General features: G+C 40.3%; 1 protein-coding gene across 1 annotated transcript in view; it reads left to right on the forward strand.

Moving 5' to 3' along the window:
• LIN7A (lin-7 homolog A, crumbs cell polarity complex component) overlaps nt 1-19391 on the forward strand; it is a 162817-nt gene that overhangs the window by 110001 nt on the left and 33425 nt on the right. The gene's annotated exons all lie outside the window — the stretch shown is intronic.

A 19391-nucleotide genomic window follows, 5' to 3' on the forward strand; every position in this document is an offset into this window, starting at 1 on the left:
TCCATGGACTGCAGCATACCAGACTCTCCTATCCTTCAGAGATATGAATGAATTTCCTCAAATTCATCTTTAATCTCAGAGTTTGCTCAAATTCATGTCCATTGAGTTATTCAAAGTTACTGTAGGCAAATATACACATTTAAAAAATAAAGCTAGAACTTTTACCCTATTTATTTTTCATTTTAATTATAGAAGAAGGATCCCTTTAATATGTATAATAATAACACACATGGAAAAGGCTAATGCACAGGTAATTCTTTAAGCCAAGTAAACAGCTACAGTAAAATAAAAATATATTAGCCCCTTTCCTGAAAAAAAAAGGGGGGGGGAGTATCTATTCATTATATTTATCTTAGTTTTCACATGAAGTGAAAAGTATGAACATATATTTTTTCACAGTCTCAAATTCTTTGGATGCCATTACCTTTACATGTAATAATGAGTTGTTAATGAAATGGCTTCATGTGAAATGCATAATTCTTCCCTTCTACTTAAATCAAAAATAATAACCCAAAAGCAAAAATTTCAGAAGTATGAATAGAAACATATCAAAGCTTACTTTTCTTTTCACCTTGGATCTGTCTTCTAAGAACTTAAGGTTTAAAAAAATAAATTAGATTTGTGTTCTTTGTGGTATAGTGATTTCTGCTAAGGACATAATATCCAAAATAAATGCATTTGAAATGTGATATTTTGTTTATAGCCATGGAATAAATTCTTCTGTATTTATATCTTGCATTTTTTTGGCGTGACTAGTAGTTTTATAGAACCCCAAATTATTCAACTCTGCAGATCTCTCATGTACATCAAAATCACCAATCCATGAATATTTTATATCCCTTCAGCATTCCAATTCTAAAATTACCATTTCATTTACTTTTTTCTAAGCAACAATGCTTTAAAATGAGCTTTTTTATTGACCTTTAGATAACTAGGACTTTTTCAAAGCATGTTTCAACTGATAATTTCATAGTTAAGTTTTCTAGGGGAGGACTCTAAAGCTAGGTCATACAATTATGTCACAAAGTAATCTGTGCCTCACTGTGTGAATTTATGATTTCTCTTATGTATTGGGTAGATCAAAGGAAGATATATTTTTTAAAATATATAAAAAAATATAAAAATATTTTAAAAAGATATATATTTTTAAAAGAACCAAAAATATATTCATAGTAAGTGTATTTATGTGAAGCTACAGAAAATTTATATTAAATCAATATTTAGTTGACTTCATTTAAGCTATCTGTCAAAAGGGCAAAAGAACCTTTGTTTAACCCATAAGTTTGTAGGGAACAGAGCTGTTGGCATTTAATAATCACTCCGCTATTCCTTGCAATGATCTGGGACTTTATCTGGCAGATTGCAGGCGCAATGGAATCAGACACATCAGACTCTACCACTCAATATCCATGGATTTGATAGATTGTTGTTGTTGTTCAGTCACCCAATCATGTCCAACTCTTTGCGACCCCATGGACTGCACCATGCCAGGCCTTCCTGGCCCTCACCATCTCCCAGAGTTTGCCCAAGTTCATGTCCATTGCATTGGTGATGCCATCCAGTCATCTCTTTCTCTGACATCCTCTTCTGCTTTCAGTCTTTCCCAGCATCAGGGACTTTTCCAGTGAGTTGGCTGTTTGCATCAGGTAACCAAAATACTGGAGCTTCAACTTCAGCATCAGTCCTTCCAATGAATATTCAGAGTTGATTTCCCTTGCTGTCCAAGGAACCCTCACGAGCCTTCCTAGTTTGAAATCATCAATTCTATGGCACTCTGCCTTCTTTACAGTCCAGCTCTCACAACCTTACATTACTACTGGGAAGACCATAGCCTTGACTATACAGAGCACACTGTCTAAGTTTGTCGTAGCTTTCCTGCTGAGAAGCGGTCGTTTTCTAATTTCATGGCTGCAGTCACCATCTGCAGTGATTTTAGAGCCCCCAGATAGGAAATCTGTCACTACTTCTACCTTTTCCCCTTCTATTTGCCATGAAGTAATGGGGCCAGATGCCATGATCTTAGTTTTTCTAATATTTAGTTTTAAGCCAGCTCTTTCACTCTCCTCCTTCACCCTCATCAAGAGGCTCTTTAGTTCCTCTTCGCTTTATGCCATTAGAGTGCTATGATCTGCATATCTAAGGTTGTTGATGTTTCTCCTGCCTATCTTGATTCCAGCTTGTGACTCATCCAGGCTAGCATTTCTCATGACTTCGCTCAGTTGTGCCCAACTCTTTACAAGCCCATGGACTGTAGCCCGCCAGGCTCCTATGTTCATGGAATTCTCCAGTCAAGAATAGTGGAGTGGATTGCCATTCCCTTCTCCAGGGGATATTCCCGACCCAGGGATTGAACCCAGGTATCCTATATTGCAGTCTGAGCCACCAGGGAAGCTCAGTGTGTAGGTTAAATAAACAGGGTGACAGCAGGCAGGCCTGCCGTGCTCCCTTCTCAGTCCTGAGCCAATCAGTTGTTCCATACAGAGTTCTAACTGTTGCTTCTTAACTCACATACAGGTTTCTCAGGAGACAGGTAAGATGGTCTGGTATTCCCATCTCTTTAAGAGCTTTCCGCAGTTTGTTATGATCCACAGTCAAAGGCTTCAGCATAGTCGATGAAACAGAGGTAGATGTTTTTCTGGAATTCCCTTGGTTTTTCTATGATCCAACAAATGTTGGCAATTTGATCTCTGGTTCTTCTGCCTTTTCGAAACCCAGCTTGGGCATCTGGAAGTTCTTGGTTCATGTAATGCTGAAACCTAGCACACAAGATTTTAAGGATGACCTTACTAAGCATGGGAGGTGAGTGCAATTGTCCGATGGTTAAAACATTCAAGTACGAAGATTGACCTCTTCCAGTCAGTAGAAAAGGATTTAGTTAATGGATTAATAACCCCTAAACTGAATTTCCTAATCTGAATAAGGCGAGCAGGGACTAATTTTAAGAGGTTGAATGAAAATTAAAATGAGGCAAAATGTCTGTTGAGAACTATCCTATGATAATTTGGTCACACACAAATTAAGTGTGTAAGTGTGGTTAGTGAAGAAACTTGAAGAGAGTTAGCAGTCCCCCTATGATATTGCTAATGCTAGTTATGTAACTTTTAAAGCAAAGTCTGCTGTCCATAAAAGCATATTTTAGCAAACATTTATTAGCAAAAAGGCATTAATAGACTCATACAACCTCTTCTGTTAAGTTTGATAACATCCTAGTTTGGTCCATTCAGATGTTCCAAACCCTGAAACCTTGAAACCTTGAAAAAAGGGTTTATTTGAGGCAGATGAAACAACATGCCAGAGCCAAGATTTTTGTTATAGTCAGCATCAGAAATTCTATTAAACTGGCAGTTGGAAATAAGAAGCTTTAGTGATCAAACTTACACCACTAATCTTTTGGTGCAAGCTGTGAGCCTCCTTAAGATTTTTGCAACCTGGTCATGCAAAGGTGGGAAATATCTCCAGAATCTTTAGTATTCCACTTATAATTAAAACCTTTAATTTTGTTGATTAAGTTCCATTTATCATGCTAATTCATAAGTCACTAATTTTGCCAGTAAGAATCCATTTCTGACAAACTGTTGCTAATAAACAAAACATCCTTAAGATGGGTATAACAGAAGCTTTTGTAGTGCGACCAGCCTCTGGAGTACCTCTCTGATGTACTGTTTGCTGACCACCTAGACTGATTTAGGCTTCTCAATTTGTAATGTAAAATATTGCATATCTATAAAATCAAACTATGCATTATAAACTACCTATTTTAAAGTACCTAAAGGTAAGTTATATACATTTTAACAGCACCTAGTATTTATCAGGTATTCATCGAAAGGTAGTTTTCATTCTGTAAGTGAGAAATTTCATGACCCAGTGGGTTTCAATTGTCAGCCAAAGTAGTTAATCCAATGCAATAACCCTGGGCTGCTAACACTGAATCCACAAGTCTTCTCAATATAAATAATTCCAGGCAGATAGCAGTATTTAATGGGAAAAAAAAAAATTGTTCTGTAATGGAAGGACCACAAAAGAGAAAATGTTAGCAAATGATCAATTTACACTTTAAAATAAAGTACCATTTGGGAAAATTAATATGGGATATTTTTAGAACATACCATCCTAAACTGAGAACAAATTCTGTAAGAGTGATTTGAATAGATGAAGCAAACCTTACTACTTCAGTACAAGTCTTCTGGAGAAAATTTCCTACTGTCCTACTTAAAAAGTAAGGAAATTGCTGCATGGACCTTTTAACATCTGAAAATACACCTGAAAAGATGTATTAATTATGTATGTTTGTATTTATGCTCTACCTGTATTTAGGAAGGATATATCATGATTATCTGGGCTTCTGTGGTGGCTCAGATGGTAAGGATCCTCCTGAAGTGCAGGAGACCTGGGTTTGATCTGGATACCCACTCCACTGTTCTTACCTAGAGAATTCCATAGACAGAGGAGGCTACAGTCCAAGGAGTTGCAAGAGTTGGACATGACTGAACAACTACTTTTTTTTATCATGATATCAGTAATCCAAGTCTATGCCCCAAGCAGTAACGCTGAAGAAGCTGAAGTTGAACGGTTCTATGAAGACCTACAAGACCTTTTAGAACTAACACCCAAAAAAGATGTCCTTTTCATTATAGGGGACTGGAATGCAAAAGTAGGAAGTCAAGAAACACCTGGGGTAACAGGCAAATTTGGCCTTGGAATACAGAATGAAGCAGGGCAAAGACTAATAGAGTTTTGCCAAGAAAATGCACTGGTCATAGCAAACACCCTCTTCCAACAACTCAAGAGAAGACTCTACACATGGACATCACCAGATGGTCAACACTGAAATCAGATTGATTATATTCTTTGCAGCCAAAGATGGAGAAGCTCTATACAGTCAACCAAAACAAGACCAGGAGCTGACTGTGGCTCAGATCATGAACTCCTTATTGCCAAATTCAGACTTAAATTGAAGAAAGTAGGGAAACCACTAGACCATTCAGGTATGACCTAAATCAAATCCCTTATGATTATACAGTGGAAGTGAGAAATAAATTTAAGGGCCTAGATTTGATAGATAGAGTGCCTGATGAACTATGGAATGAGGTTCGTGAAGTTGTACAGGAGACAGGGATCAAGACCATTCCCATAGAAAAGAAATGCAAAAAAGCAAAATGGCTGTCTGGGGAGGCCTCACAAATAGCTGTGAAAAGAAGAGAAGCAAAAAGCAAAGGAGAAAAGGAAAGATATAAGCATCTGAATGCAGAGTTCCAAAGAATAGCAAGAAGAGATAAGAAAGCCTTCCTCAGTGATCAATGCAAAGAAATAGAGGAAAACATCAAAATGGGAAAGACTAGAGATCTCTTCAAGAAAATTAGAGATACCAAGGGAACATTTCATGCAAAGATGGGCTCAATAAAGGACAGAAATGGTATGGACCTAACAGAAGCAGAAGATACTAAGAAGAGATGGCAAGAATACACAGAGAACTGTACAAAAAAGATCTTCATGACCCAGATAATCACGATGGTGTGATCACTGACCTAAAGCCAGACATCCTAGAATGTGATGTCAAGTGGGCCTTAGGAAGCATCACTATGAACAAAGCTAGTGGAGGTGATGGAATTCCAGTGGAGCTATTTCAAATCCTGAAAGATGATGCTGTGAAAGTGCTGCACTCAATATGCCAGCAAATTTGGAAAACTCAGCAGTGGCCACAGGACTGGAAAAGGTCAGTTTTCATTCCAATCCCAAAGAAAGGCAATGCCAAAGAATGCTTAAACTACCTCACAATGGCACTCATCTCACATGCTAGTAAAGTAATGCTCAAAATTCTCCAAGCCAGGCTTCAGCAATACGTGAACCATGAACTTCCTGATGTTCAAGCTGGTTTTAGAAAAGGCAGAGGAACCAGAAATCAAATTGCCAACATCCCCTGGATCATGGAAAAAGCAAGAGAGTTCCAGAAAGACATCTATTTCTGCCTTATTGACTATGCCAAAGTCTTTGACTGTGTGGATCACAATAAACTGTGGAACATTCTGAAAGAGATGGGAATACCAGACCACCTGACCTGCCTCTTCAGAAACCTGTATGCAGGTCAGGAAGCAACAGTTAGAACTGGATATGGAACAACAGACTGGTTCCAAATAGGAAAAGGAGTACGTCAAGGCTGTATATTGTCACCCTGCTTATTTAACTTATATGCAGAGTACATCATGAGAAACGCTGGACTGGAAGAAACACAGGCTGGAATCAAGATTGCCGGGAGAAATATCAATAACCTCAGATATGCAGATGACACCACCCTTATGGCAGAAAGTGAAGAGGAACTAAAAAGCCTCTTGATGAAAGTGAAAATGGAGAGTGAAAAAGTTGGCTTAAAGCTCAACATTCAGAAAACTAAGATCATGGCATCTGGTCCCATCACTTCCTGGGAAATAGATGGGGAAACAGTGGAAACAGTGTCAGACTTTATTTTTCTGGGCTCCAAAATCACTGCAGATGGTGACTACAGCCATGAAATTAAAAGACGCTTACTCCTTGGAAGGAAAGTTATGACCAACCTAGATAGCTTATTCAAAAGCAGAGACATTACTTTGCCAACAAAGGTCTGTCTAGTCAAGGCTATGGTTTTTCCTGTGGTCATGTATGGATGTGAGAGTTGGACTGTGAAGAAGGCTGAGTGCCAAAGAATTGATGCTTTTGAAGTGTGGTGTTGGAGAAGACTCTTGAGAGTCCTTTGGACTGCAAGGAGATCCAACCAGTCCATTCTGAAGGAGATCAGCCCTGGGATTTCTTTGGAAGGAATGATGCTGAAGCTGAAACTCAAGTACTTTGGCCACCTCATGTGAAGAGTTGACTCATTGGAAAAGACTCTGATGCTGGGAGGGATTGGGGCCAGGAGTAGAAGGGGACGACAGAGGATGAGATGGCTGGATGGCATCACTGACTCGATGGACGTGAGTCTGAGTGAACTCCAGGAGTTGGTGATGGACAGGGAGGCCTGGCGTGCTGCGATTCATGGGGTCGCAAAGAGTCGGATACGACTGAGCTACTGAACTGAACTAAACTGATCTGATAAAAAGTAAATGTGTTAATGAAGAATTATTAACATGGCATGTTAGGGAAAAAAATCAATAAATAGAAATTTTTAAAAGATACAGCAATAGAGCAAGTAATATTTTTTTCTCTTAGTGTCTTAGAAATCAAAACAGAAGGAGACTCATACCATTTTAGCCATCATTGGTAGAGACTTTTTTTCTGTCCCTGAGCTCCAGAGAAACTTCCCCTGGGATTTTTACAAATGAGATATTGAATTACCTAATACAATTTTATGGAAAATGCAGAGGCCTTTTGTGCAGGGCTACTTCTTAGGTCAACCCTCAATAAAAACTTAGAACTGAATGTTCAATTAAATTTAAAGTTAACAGGAAGTCAAAATGTTACAGTTAGAATTTATAGCTTTCTAATGATCTCCTTTTCACTCTTTTATACCCAAGTGTTTCATCAGCAATTTCAAGAAGGAACTAAAGGGCCATATATAACGGTTGCAGCCAGCAGGAACAGTAAATACATTTAGTGATTGGGTCTGGATATATATATATATTTTTAATGCCAATGGAATGGTACAATAAGCTAAATTTAATAAGAATCTATGTGAAGTTCTGCCCATTTGCCAAACATTCTACCTTTGTGCAGAATCAGGAAGTGTGTTAGTAGTTCTGTTGTGTACAACTCTTTCCCATGGACTGTAGCCCACTAGGCTTCTGTGTCCATGGAATTCTCCAGGCAAGAATACTGGAGTGGGTAGCCATTTCCAGGGGCTCTTCCCAACCCAGGGACTGAACCCGGGTCTCCTGCACTGCAGGCAGACTCTTTACAGTCTGAGTCACCAGGGAATCAGGTAGGGAAAACCAAAATTAGGCAGAATCAGGAAGGAATGGTTAAATATCAAAACCTGAAGGAAAAAAACAAAAAACCTGAAGCAAAAACTAGTCTAGGGGGTTTCAATTGATTTCAAGAGAAATCTGAAGCAAGTTAAAGGGAAAAAAATATGTGATTATAGTGGCCATTAATACAAATATGTATGAACATGGAAGGAAGAAGAGATGGGTTCAGCTCTGAACGTGCTGTTTGGCTCACACCCCACTGTGCTCTGATCCTGATTCCATCTTTGCAAAGAACAGTGAGCTCGTCCCGAGTCAAGCAGTCTTGTACGGGAAGAAGGACTTGACTTGTTTGGGACAGAGAAGAGACTCAGGGGAGCGATGGCTGCCTTCACGTGTCCTCCATCGTGCGAGGCACCAGGTGGCAGAGCCAAGGCCAGTGGGGCAAAGCCACAGGGAAGGCAGATTTTAGGAAGGGCTTCTTGTGAGAAAGAGCCGTTAGACACATAGGGAAGGACGGAATCATAAGTCATAATGTGCCCATCATTTGAAGTTTTAATCAAAGATTAGAGGACCAACTGGCAAGAATATTTCAAATTATGAGTACAATATAGAGGGCTATAAGAGTTGACCCAAGGTCCCTTCTAACTGTGACTCTGTGTTTCCAGATGGTATTTTGCTGAGGCTCCTGTATACCCCTCCACACACGCAAACACACACACTCTCCTTATACACGTAAGGAGGCTCTTTGTGTACCTTCCTAATGAGAATTTTTTCTTAAACAGAAGTATTAGACATGGGCTACAATATAATTGTTTTTTAATTTAGTACTTTACAGTTTATGAACAGTATTTACCTAAAATTCTCTCATCTGTTCCTCAAAAAAGTCTTATGAATGGATAGGGCCAGAGTTTGTTTTCTCTCTTTCTCTTTTACATGTATACACATGCACGCACACACAGAGACACACACAGAAATGGATACACCTTTGCACACCAAAGCCCACACCAAATACATACATAAACAGTGAATTTCAGCCTTTATTATGACCATAACTGATGCTTACTAAGTGTAATACTTGGTTACTGAAAAAGCAAATCCCAGTGAAATCTGAGTGAGCTCCAGGACTGTGCCCTGATTTTAATACTATACAGCTGTTGTTTTTTTTTTTTTTTAAACTTTACAATATTGTATTGGTTTTGCCAAATATTGAAATGAATCTGCCACAGGTATACAGTTGTTTTTTACAAGATGTTTGTATTGAGGAAAGCAGGGTCTCCTTGTACATTTCTTTTCAACTTCCTCTGACCTAATAATTATTTCCTAGTAATATTTTAAAAGGGAGAAAGTCCAAAAGAATCAGTATGATAGCCTCCCATACTGACGGGAGAGAAGGCAGGTGGGGAACAGGGAGGCTCAGGAGAGAAAGATAAAATAAAAGCACAAGAAATTTAAAACTATGTCATAGTGAAAAAGAGACCTTCATTAGCTCCTGAAATCCAGGCATTGTTTTTGAGCATCATTGGTGGGGAAATTGCAGTTAAATTTGCCCAGCTCTGTAGTTAATCCTAAATAAAGCTGTCGATACAGTGTATGAACAGTGCTAATTGATTTTTAAGCATAACAAATGAATGAGTAAAAGTTGAGGGATGGAACAGAATAAATTGTTTTCCTGGAACCTGGCTTTTCTCCCATTTTATAAGTACTTCTGCCAAGTTAAGGGTGAGTACTCATAGCCCAAATTATTTATGCAGAAAGGCTGTCAGATGTGGAATGAGGATGAAACAAAAATTAGAACTCTCTAGATTTGAGCTTTGTGAAACTACAGAGTCCAGATGGGAAATCTATGTTAAATCTTATTTATCTATTATCTGAACAAAGAGAAAAGACAAAGATGTTTTTAAATTACTCTGAAATACACTATAAGATTTCTGTGAAAATTTAAGTGCTACATTAAAACGCATACCCCACTGACAGGGATGATTTTGTTCACTGCCTTCTCTGCACTCTTAGTGCAGCATGTGGGTGTGCTCAGTCGTGTCTGACTCTTTGCTACCCCACGGACCATAGTCTGCCACGCTCCTCTGTCCATGGGATTCTCCAGGCAAGAATACTGGAGTGGGTTGCCACTTCCTTCTCCAGATCTTCCTGACCCCGGGATCGAACTCGCATCTCCTTTTGGCAGGCATCTTCTTCACCACTGAGCTGTCAGAGAAGCCCGCTTAGAACAGCAGCTATCTACATAGTCAAAGCTCCATATGTATTTACCTCCAGGCAACGTTCTAAGCACTTTACATATTGAATTAATTGTTTCCTTATAATGCCCTTTTGCGGTAAGTGTTCTTACTGTCACTCTCATGAATGAGGGAACTGAGGAAGAGAGAGATCAAGTGACCTGCCCAAGGTCATACAGCCAACTGAATGGCAGAGCTGGAGAGTCTAATCTGGGCAGTCTGGCCTTAGTCATCCTAATTTAAGGGTCAATCTCTTAGTCCTTTAAAGACTAGTGTTTTCCTGTATGGGTATAGAAAAGATTAAGGTTTTTTCACTTTTATAGGTTTGTATAAGCAGTTTTGGTTGGGGTGAGTATTGTTTTTCTGTTTCTTATAAAGGGCTTTGACTTTTAAAAAGTGGAAAACCGTTCCTAAAAACAGTAGCATTTTGGAAAAGGAGACATTTACCTTAGTATTTCTGAGGTATGCCTGTGTACATATAAATGTATATGAAACTGTTGACATAGCCACCACTTATCCCAGCATAAAGGAAATTCTCCCAGAGATTCAGTTTAGTTTCATGCTGGTCATAGTAATGAGATTTTTGCTCCATGTGTGTATTAGTTTCTTATGGCTGCTGTAACAAATTACCATATACTTGATGGTTTAATGAATAGAATTTATTCTCTCATAGTTGTGGAGACTGGAAGTTAGAAGTCAGCCAGGGCTGTACTCCCTCCAGAGGCTCTGGTAGACAGTTCTCTTCTTGTAGCTTCTGTGTGGAATCTCCCCTGGCTTACCAGGTGGTGCTAGTGGTAAAGAACCCACCTGCCAGAGCAGGAGATGTAAGAGACGTGGGTTCAGTCTCTGGGTTGGGAAGACCTCCTGAACTAGGGCCAGGTAACCCACTCCATTTTTCTTGCCTGGAGAATCCCATCGACAGAGGGGCTACAGTCCATAGGGTTGCAAAGAGTCCATCAGGACTGAAGTGTCTTAGCATTTAAATAAGGTGGGATAATCTCCTTATCTCAAGATCAAGATTCTTAAGTTAATCACATTTGCAAAGACTCTTTTCCATACAAGGCAATGTTTACAAGTTCCAGTGAAGAAGACTTGGTCATGGAAAACCGTTATTCTAAATTCAGAGGACTTGTGAGTTTCCAGGACAGTCGAAAGGGATCAGTTGTCCACAGCCCATGAGCACACTGGTTTTTCTACCCTCGGGATAGTATGTGCTGAGTATTTTCCACTCTACTCCTGGTTCTGACAATGCAACTTCCTTTTCCCCCTCCCACTTTGAGTACTTTTCTGCTTTTACTTCTGCCTGTAGAGTCAGTGAAGCTCGTCCTCCTTCTCTTCCTCCTTACCCCAACCCCAGCCTTCACCTAGCCTTTAGATAATGGGGGGAAAATGCAACCCTCTCCTTCTGCCTCAGCTAGGTTTGAGTTCTGTTTGTTCCTAGGTGTGGGCTGACAGAAGCAAAAGGGGCAGGGAAGTACATAAAAAACCCACAGATTTATACTTCATAGTATAACACTGCCTCATAATTAAATACTATAAGAAGGGTTAAAGGGGGAAAAGGAGAAGAAAACAAGGTGCCATGTAAAAGAATAAGAGCAGCTCCTTTTGATAGTGTTAGGAATGGCTTCTTTTAGAGGAGACATTTAAGCTGAGACTAAAGGCAAGGACGGGGCTTGTAGGTGGCTCAGGTAAAGAATCTGCTTGCCAATTCAGGAGATGCAGGTTTGATCCCTGGGTTGAGAAAGACCCCCTGGAGGAGGAAATGGCAACCCACTCCAATATTCTTGCCTGGGAAATCCCATGGACAGACGATCCTGGTGGGCTATAGTCCATGGGGTTGCAAAGAGTTGGGCACGACTTAGTGACTAAAAACAAAAAGGGCAAGGAAGAGTCAGTCATCATCATAAGAGCTGGTGTGAAGTTACGGGTAAGAAAGCCCATGACTTTCATGTAGGATTGTTACCAACCAGGATTCTTGGCCTTCCTTACTACAGATTGATAAGAAGCCAGAGAAGAAATCCAGGAAAGCCTTCACTGGGGCCTTCGCTGCAGCAGGGGGGTGGTGGGTGTGAAAACAAGTAACAGGTTCCCTCGCTCACTCCCCCAGGCGGCGGGCTGAAGCCAGCTCCTTATATAAGGTGAGGGCAGGGGTCAGGCCAGAGGGGTGGATCAGGGGGTTTGCCCACCTGTTCTTGTGATGTTGAGTGCAGGGTTCATGCTCAGTACCCTGTTTTTAGCTCTCAGCACCTTGTTTTTGCTCCTGGCTCTTCAAAAGTGGCAGTGTGTTTTTGGTCTTTGTATATTTAGTTGTCCATAATCTGCCCCAGTTGTTCACGCACACAGTTATTTTTAGTCCTTTATAGTTTCTTTGTGTTTTGTTGCTGGAGGAGATATTTGTCTATTTGCAAGCACTGAAGCAAGGGGTCCCAGGTCCCAGGTTGTCTCAGCCTTGGCTGAAAGAAGAGCTGGGGGTTGGGTCATGGAGAGACGGACAAAAGGAGCTGAGGAGTGGTGGGAGCCAGACAGGTCCGATTCTTAGAGGTGCTACCAGAAAGGTTACGTTTTATTTTAAGGGCACTAGGAATCTCTGTGTTGTCCATCAATCCTAAAATCTGGTCATGTGCCAAGAGTTTCTGATACCTACTGTGGCCGGTCGTGCTGCAGTCCATGGGGTTGCAGAGACATGACTTACAGACTGATCAACAACAACTATGGCTAGTCACTGCAAAATGAAATGTATTATAGATTTTCTGTTTTAGTATAGTATTATTATTTTTTCTATATTGAAATTTTCTTTATAAACCCTTAAACCACTTGAATAAGATCTAGTGTCTGATAGCAACTTTACAAGTCATTTTCTTTCTATTTCTACTTTCAATGAAAATTAGAAAGCCTTATTGTCAATTGCTATTTTCAAATTATCAAATGTTGTTACATTTCAAGTTTTTGAAGAGTTTGAGGTTAGTCTAACTATAATATGACTATTTACAATTTGGGGACTCTATTTCATCATCTGTAGAACAGATAATAATATCTTTCTCTCATGGCTGATCTGAAGGTTATATAAAAGAAAGTATGTGAAAGTATCTGTCACTGTGGCAGATAACTTTTATAAACTCAATAGCTGCTGCTGCTGCTAAGTTGCTTCAGTCGTGTCCAACTCTGTGCCACCCCATAGACGGCAGCCCACCAGGCTCCCCCTTCCCTGGGATTCTCCAGGCAAGAACCCTGGAGTGAGTTGCCATTTCCTTCTCCAATGCATGAAAGTGAAAAGTGAAAGTGAAGGCGCTCAGTCGTGTCCGACTCTAGCAACCCCATGGACTGCAGCCTACCAGGCTCCTCTGTCCATGGGATTTTCTAGGCAAAAGTACTGGAGTGGGGTGCCATTGCCCTCTCCGCAATAGCTGCTAACTATTAGTTATTATTAACTGTTAATGTAAATTTCTTTTCTGTAAGGAGGTAATAGTCTCCTTCCTATCTTACAATTTTGCCTACATGTAGATTTAAACTTTTAGCTCAGACTAAGTGATTTCCTCTGCTCTCTGTTTATTTTCAAGAGACAATAAAAGTCTCCCATTAAAGATTTTAATTTCAGAAGCAGTTGGCTCCCACTTGTGTGCTGTTGATTATTGGCAAGTCATTGAAATTTTGGGTGTCCTTACATCTGCAAAACTGATGTAATGACACCTGTTCTAACTACCTTTCCTAATGAATATAAAAGGGAATTGATAAATATAAGCACTGGAAAAAACATATGACTTTCTCTTTCCACAAAAATAAAGCATTATTGCTGTATATTATTATTAAACAGCCTTTTCATAAAATCCCCAGTCTTTGTATCTTTTGTGGCAGCGGAGTCTTAATTTTCAAAAGCAGAAAATGTAAACAGAGCAAGGACTGTTCTGTTGGCTGAGAAACAGGCAGTTCAGTGTGAAGGAATACAGGGTTTGCCCTCAAGTTTTGTGCTAGGTCACTTTCTGGCATCATTTATTCTTTATGGAACTCACTAAACCCAATTATTTGTAAGGCCTCCCCGGAGATCAGCCCTGGGATTTCTTTGGAAGGAATGATGCTAAAGCTGAAACTCCAGTACTTTGGCCACCTCATGCGAAGAGTTGACTCATTGGAAAAGACTCTGATGCTGGGAGGGATTGGGGCAGGAGGAAAAGGGGACGACAGAGGATGAGATGGCTGGATGGTGTCACAGACTCGATGAACATGAGTCTGAGTGAACTCTGGGAGTTGGTGATGGACAGGGAGGCCTGGTGTGCTGCGATTCATGGGGTCGCAAAGAGTCGGACACGACTGAGCGACTGATCTGATCTGAAACCCAATTATCAGTTATTGTTTTAACCATTATTGGAGAAGCCAATTTCTGTTGCCTAAAAGCTGTTCTTTATGATTCGATTTAAGCCCAACTTGCTTGAGAAGGACCATTCTTCTAACTTAACTAAATATTGGCCTGGAGACTACTAGTACCAGCCTAAAGCAAAGTTGGAAAATTTTTAATAGCCATAGCTCCATAGGTCTACCCAATAAAATTCAAACCAAGTTAATCTCAGAGTTTGTACAGTTTTCTAGAATGGATTTTGATCTTCTCTTGTTCTCGAAGAAACAAGAACTTGGTTCTTAAAGAAACAAGAACTTCCTTCTCTTGTACTCAAAGAGAGATGACACCGATACAGATGGGACTCACGTAGCACTGCATGAGTGATCACACTGCATGTGATCACTGAGAAGTTCACGCCTAAACTTTAAGTCAGATGTTAGTTGCTGAGTCTCAGACATGGGAACCTCAGTGAGAGAGTCTTGGAAGTTGTGGTACCAGAACCACACCTTTCTAAGTTCAGTCATGGGGTGTGGACAGTCTTAATACAGTTGCAAAGTGTGTCATATTGAACCATAAGCCTTCCCTCCTTGGTTTGCTCTCTCTTCTCTCATGGAGGCAGAATCATCTGTTGGTAATTTTATTACTGTTGACTTTACTCTGAAATGTAGATTACATTGTAGCTCTTCAGTGGCATCTAAAGGCTTCTCAGAAATCTTGTTTCTATTCATAGGTGTGCCCGGCATCACCAGCAACTATGCAAATATAAGGTAGCTTAAGATTTAAGAATGTAACTTTGAATATGAAGCAAGGCTTGAGACTTTTACATCCTGGAGTTAGAGTCTGAATATGTTGCAGTTATGTTTTTGATGGAACAGGAATTTAAATCTTTCTTTGATTGGTATACACAAGATCTGATCTCCTAGCATCGGCCTGAGCCTAGTTCATCACCCAGCATCAGCATCTCAACTCAGTTTTTTGTTCTGAGCTCATCACCACTATGCAGCAGTCAGTCCATATTCAGAAATTTAGTAAACTGTGACATTAGAAAACTTGAGGCTTCTAGACCGTCACTGAGCTTCTACCTCTGAAAGCCAATGGAGCATGATGCACTAGTAGACTTGGTTTTGTAAGAGTACGTTTGGCTTCCTTGAAGTAGAAGTAGGAGTGATAAATGTAACTACAGTGAGGACCAAGAAGAGATTATGCACATAACTGGGGATGACCAAGTGGGAGCTGTGGCAGTCCAGAGAGGAAATGCCCCATCACAGTTCCGGCTAGTCATTGTCATTGGACAACATGGACAGGGTTGACTAATAGTTCAGAATTCCTGAAAACAAAAAAACACCTTCTGGCTTTGTAGAAGAGATGATATATAAATAGAATCTTAAAAGGATAAATAGTAGTTTTCATTCCAATCCCAAAGAAAGGCAATGCCAAAGAATGCTCAAACTACCGCACCATTGCGCTCATCTCACATGCTAGTAAAGTAATGCTCAAAATTCTCCAAGCCAGGCTTCAGCAATATGTGAACTGTGAACTTCCAGATGTTCAAACTGGTTTTAGAAAAGGCAGAGGAACCAGAGATCAAATTGCCAACATCTGCTGGATCATGGAAAAAGCAAGAGAGTTCCAGAAAAAAACATCTATTTCTGCTTTCTTGACTATGCCAAAGCCTTTGACTGTGTGGATCACAATAAACTGTGGAAAATCCTGAAACAGATGGGAATACCAGACCACCTGACCTGCCTCTTCAGAAACCTGTATGCAGGTCAGGAAGCAACAGTTAGAACTGGACATGGAACAACAGACTGGTTCCAAATAGGAAAAGGAGTACATCAAGCCTATATATTGTCGCCCTGCTTATTTAACTTATATGCAGAGTACATCATGAGAAACGCTGGGCTGGAAGTAGCACAAGCTGGAATCAAGATTGCCGGGAGAAATATCAATAATCTCAGATATGCAGATGACACCACCCTTATGGCAGAAAGTGAAGAGGAACTCAAAAGCCTCTTGATGAAAGTGAAAGTGGAGAGTGAAAAAGTTGGCTTAAAGCTCAACATTCAGAAAACTAAGATCATGGCATCTGGTCCCATCACTTCCTGGGAAATAGATGGGGAAACAGTGTCAGACTTTATTTTTTTGGGCTCCAAAATCACTGCAGATGGTGACTGCAGCCATGAAATTAAAAGACGCTTACTTCTTGGAAGGAAAGTTTTGACCAACCTAGATAGCATATTGAAAAGCAGAGACATTCCTTTGCCAACAAAGGTCCATCTAGTCAAGGCTATGGTTTTTCCAGTAGTCATGTATGGATGTGAGAGTTGGACTGGAAGAAAGCTGAGTGCCAAAGAATTGATGCTTTTGAACTGTGGTGTTGGAGAAGACTCTTGAGAGTCCCTTGAACTGCAAGCAGATCCAACCAGTCCATCCTAAAGGAGATCAGTCCTGGGTGTTCATTGGAAGGACTGATAGTAAAACTGAAACTCCAATACTTTGGGCACCTCATGCGAAGAGTTGACTCATTGGAAAAGACTCTGATGCTGAGAGGGATTGGGGGCAGGAGGAGAAAGGAACGACAGAGGATGATATGGCTGGGTGGCATCACTGACTCGATGGATATGAGTCTGAGTGAACTCTGGGAGTTGGTGATGAACAGGGAGGCCTGGCGTGCTGCAATTTATGGGGTCGCAAAGAGTCAGACATGACTGAGCGACTGAACTGAAGTGAACTGATAGAAATGTCAGAGCGAGTAGGATGATGGAGAGTTAATCCAGGAAGAGGAGAAAACATATGTACAAACATATAAGGAACAGCATGACGTTTGCAGTTAAAGAGTAAGGCACAGTGTGGTGGGATTGGTCTTGGAGAGATGGGCCAGGGCTATGTTGTCGTGTGCCCCATAAGCCACAATAAAGAGCCTGGACTTGTCATTTGAAGGTTGTAGAAAATGGCCAGCATCACATGCTTTTATCTGCATTTAGATAATTGTTCTGGCAACTGCCAGCATGTGACTGTGGGAGTGTGTGAAGGAGTGGAGAAAAGCTGGAGGTGAGGAGATCAACTAGAGAACTCCTATGAGATAATGAGATAATGGTACTATAAGCAAGACCTGGTGGTTGACTGGATGTGAGAGATAAAGGAGAGGGAATTACCAAGGAAGTCCCAAGCTTCTGGCATAGATCCTGCCTCCTTCTGGTACAGGAGAAAAGATGTTTCATCCTGAGCTCTCGGTGGCCTCGGATCAGAGGCAGGAACCCACAGGAATCAAGGACAGATGTAAAGAAAACTGCTTTTCCAGGCTAAGAGTACCTTTCCACTTGATGATCTAAAATGTGTTCTGGTGGCTTGGCAATTAAAAAGAAAGATGTTTCAGGTAAGAAAGTGAGAAGCCCAGGACTCAGAAACTGTGGTATCTGTGGGTCATCCATGTGAAAGTGTACAAAATAGAATGAGTCATCTGGTTTTGGAGAAGGATATAGATTTTGGGCCATGGGTAATTTTAAATGCAGTAACTGAGTTCTAGCAAACTGGCAGCATTTTAAAGTAGAAAACTTTATTTTTTAAAAATTCTACTCTGTAAAGTTTTCTCTAAATTTGCCTTAATCAGAGTTTCTCAGCCTTTGAACAGTTGAGGTTTTAAACTGGGTAAGTCTTTGTTGGAGAGGCTGTGCTGTCTATTGTAGGATGTTTGGCAGCTCCCTTGGCCACACTCCGCTTTCCAATGGTGACCATTGAAAGAGTCTCAGACATTGCCAGCTCTCCTCAGAGCGGTCAGATCATGCCTAGCTGAGAACCATTTCCTTAAACTAAACTGGTACAATTTCCTGGAGACTGATAAAAACCAAATATTAGCTGCACCATTAAAATCTAAATTGCGTACATTATACACGGTATGGTGTATGCGAATAGAATGGACTTCTCCCAAATCACAGCATGCGGGGGATTCCACAAATGAGGGCAACTCTTGCAGAGACTTTATCCAAGGCTTGTCTCTGAATTGAGGATCTGTGAGGAAGAGCCCTGCAGTTGATCCTAATTACTGTCTATAACAAAGGCAAGGAGATTGACAGCCCACCGTTATTGAACCTGTCTCTAAAGGCAAACAGTACTTTAAGAATACCATTTTAAAGGCTTCATTCAGACTGCCAAAAAAAGAATTATTAACCACATGCCATGTTTTTGGCACTGGGAAGGGACAGTTTAATAAAACATATAGCATACCTTAAAGGAGCTCACTTTTATTGAATTCTCCTAGAAACCTCAATGTAAATTTTTCATAAATAGAGATGACCATATTACTCGTAATTGGCCTGAGCTGTAGCTTTGGGTGATTTGTAGAAATTCTGTGTCAATATGTCATAAACAGAAATATAAACCCTCACTACTTTTCTGCTTAAGTCTAGAAGGCACAGTATCTATCTGACTACTCAGTAAAGCCAAAAATGAAGTTTACAGGGAGCCTATGAGCCCTCTGAGTTTTACAATGGATCTGAAATAAGGCAGGCCACAAGGCTAGGAGGGAGACAGCTTCTAGTCCTGAAATTCTCTGTGTTTTGGTGCCGATAATCTGTTTAAATTATTTTACAGCTTATATGAAATGATCACTATTATATTGCTCTTCACTCTTACACAACCTTAGAAACAGTTTTAAATATTACTGACCGGTCTGTAGCAATTCCCAGCTAATTACCACAGGGACCTACTATGCATACTGTTTCACATGGGTCCTCTTTTGTTGGGTGCAACTGGCAGAAGGAATAATGCAAGAACGTTCTGATGCTAGTTATCAGATCTCACATCATTTTATGGTGTCAACATCTATAGGTATTAAAATGTAATTTCCCCCAGTTGCATTGAATATAATTTTGCACATATTTTGAGTGTTCCACAAAGTCACCAATCACTTTAACCTTCTTCACCTCTAATAAACTTATTTAATTTTTAAGGAAATCA

The sequence above is a fragment of the Bos mutus genome, chromosome 5 (genome assembly GCF_027580195.1).
Source record: "Bos mutus isolate GX-2022 chromosome 5, NWIPB_WYAK_1.1, whole genome shotgun sequence".
Taxonomy (NCBI): Eukaryota; Metazoa; Chordata; class Mammalia; order Artiodactyla; family Bovidae; genus Bos; species Bos mutus.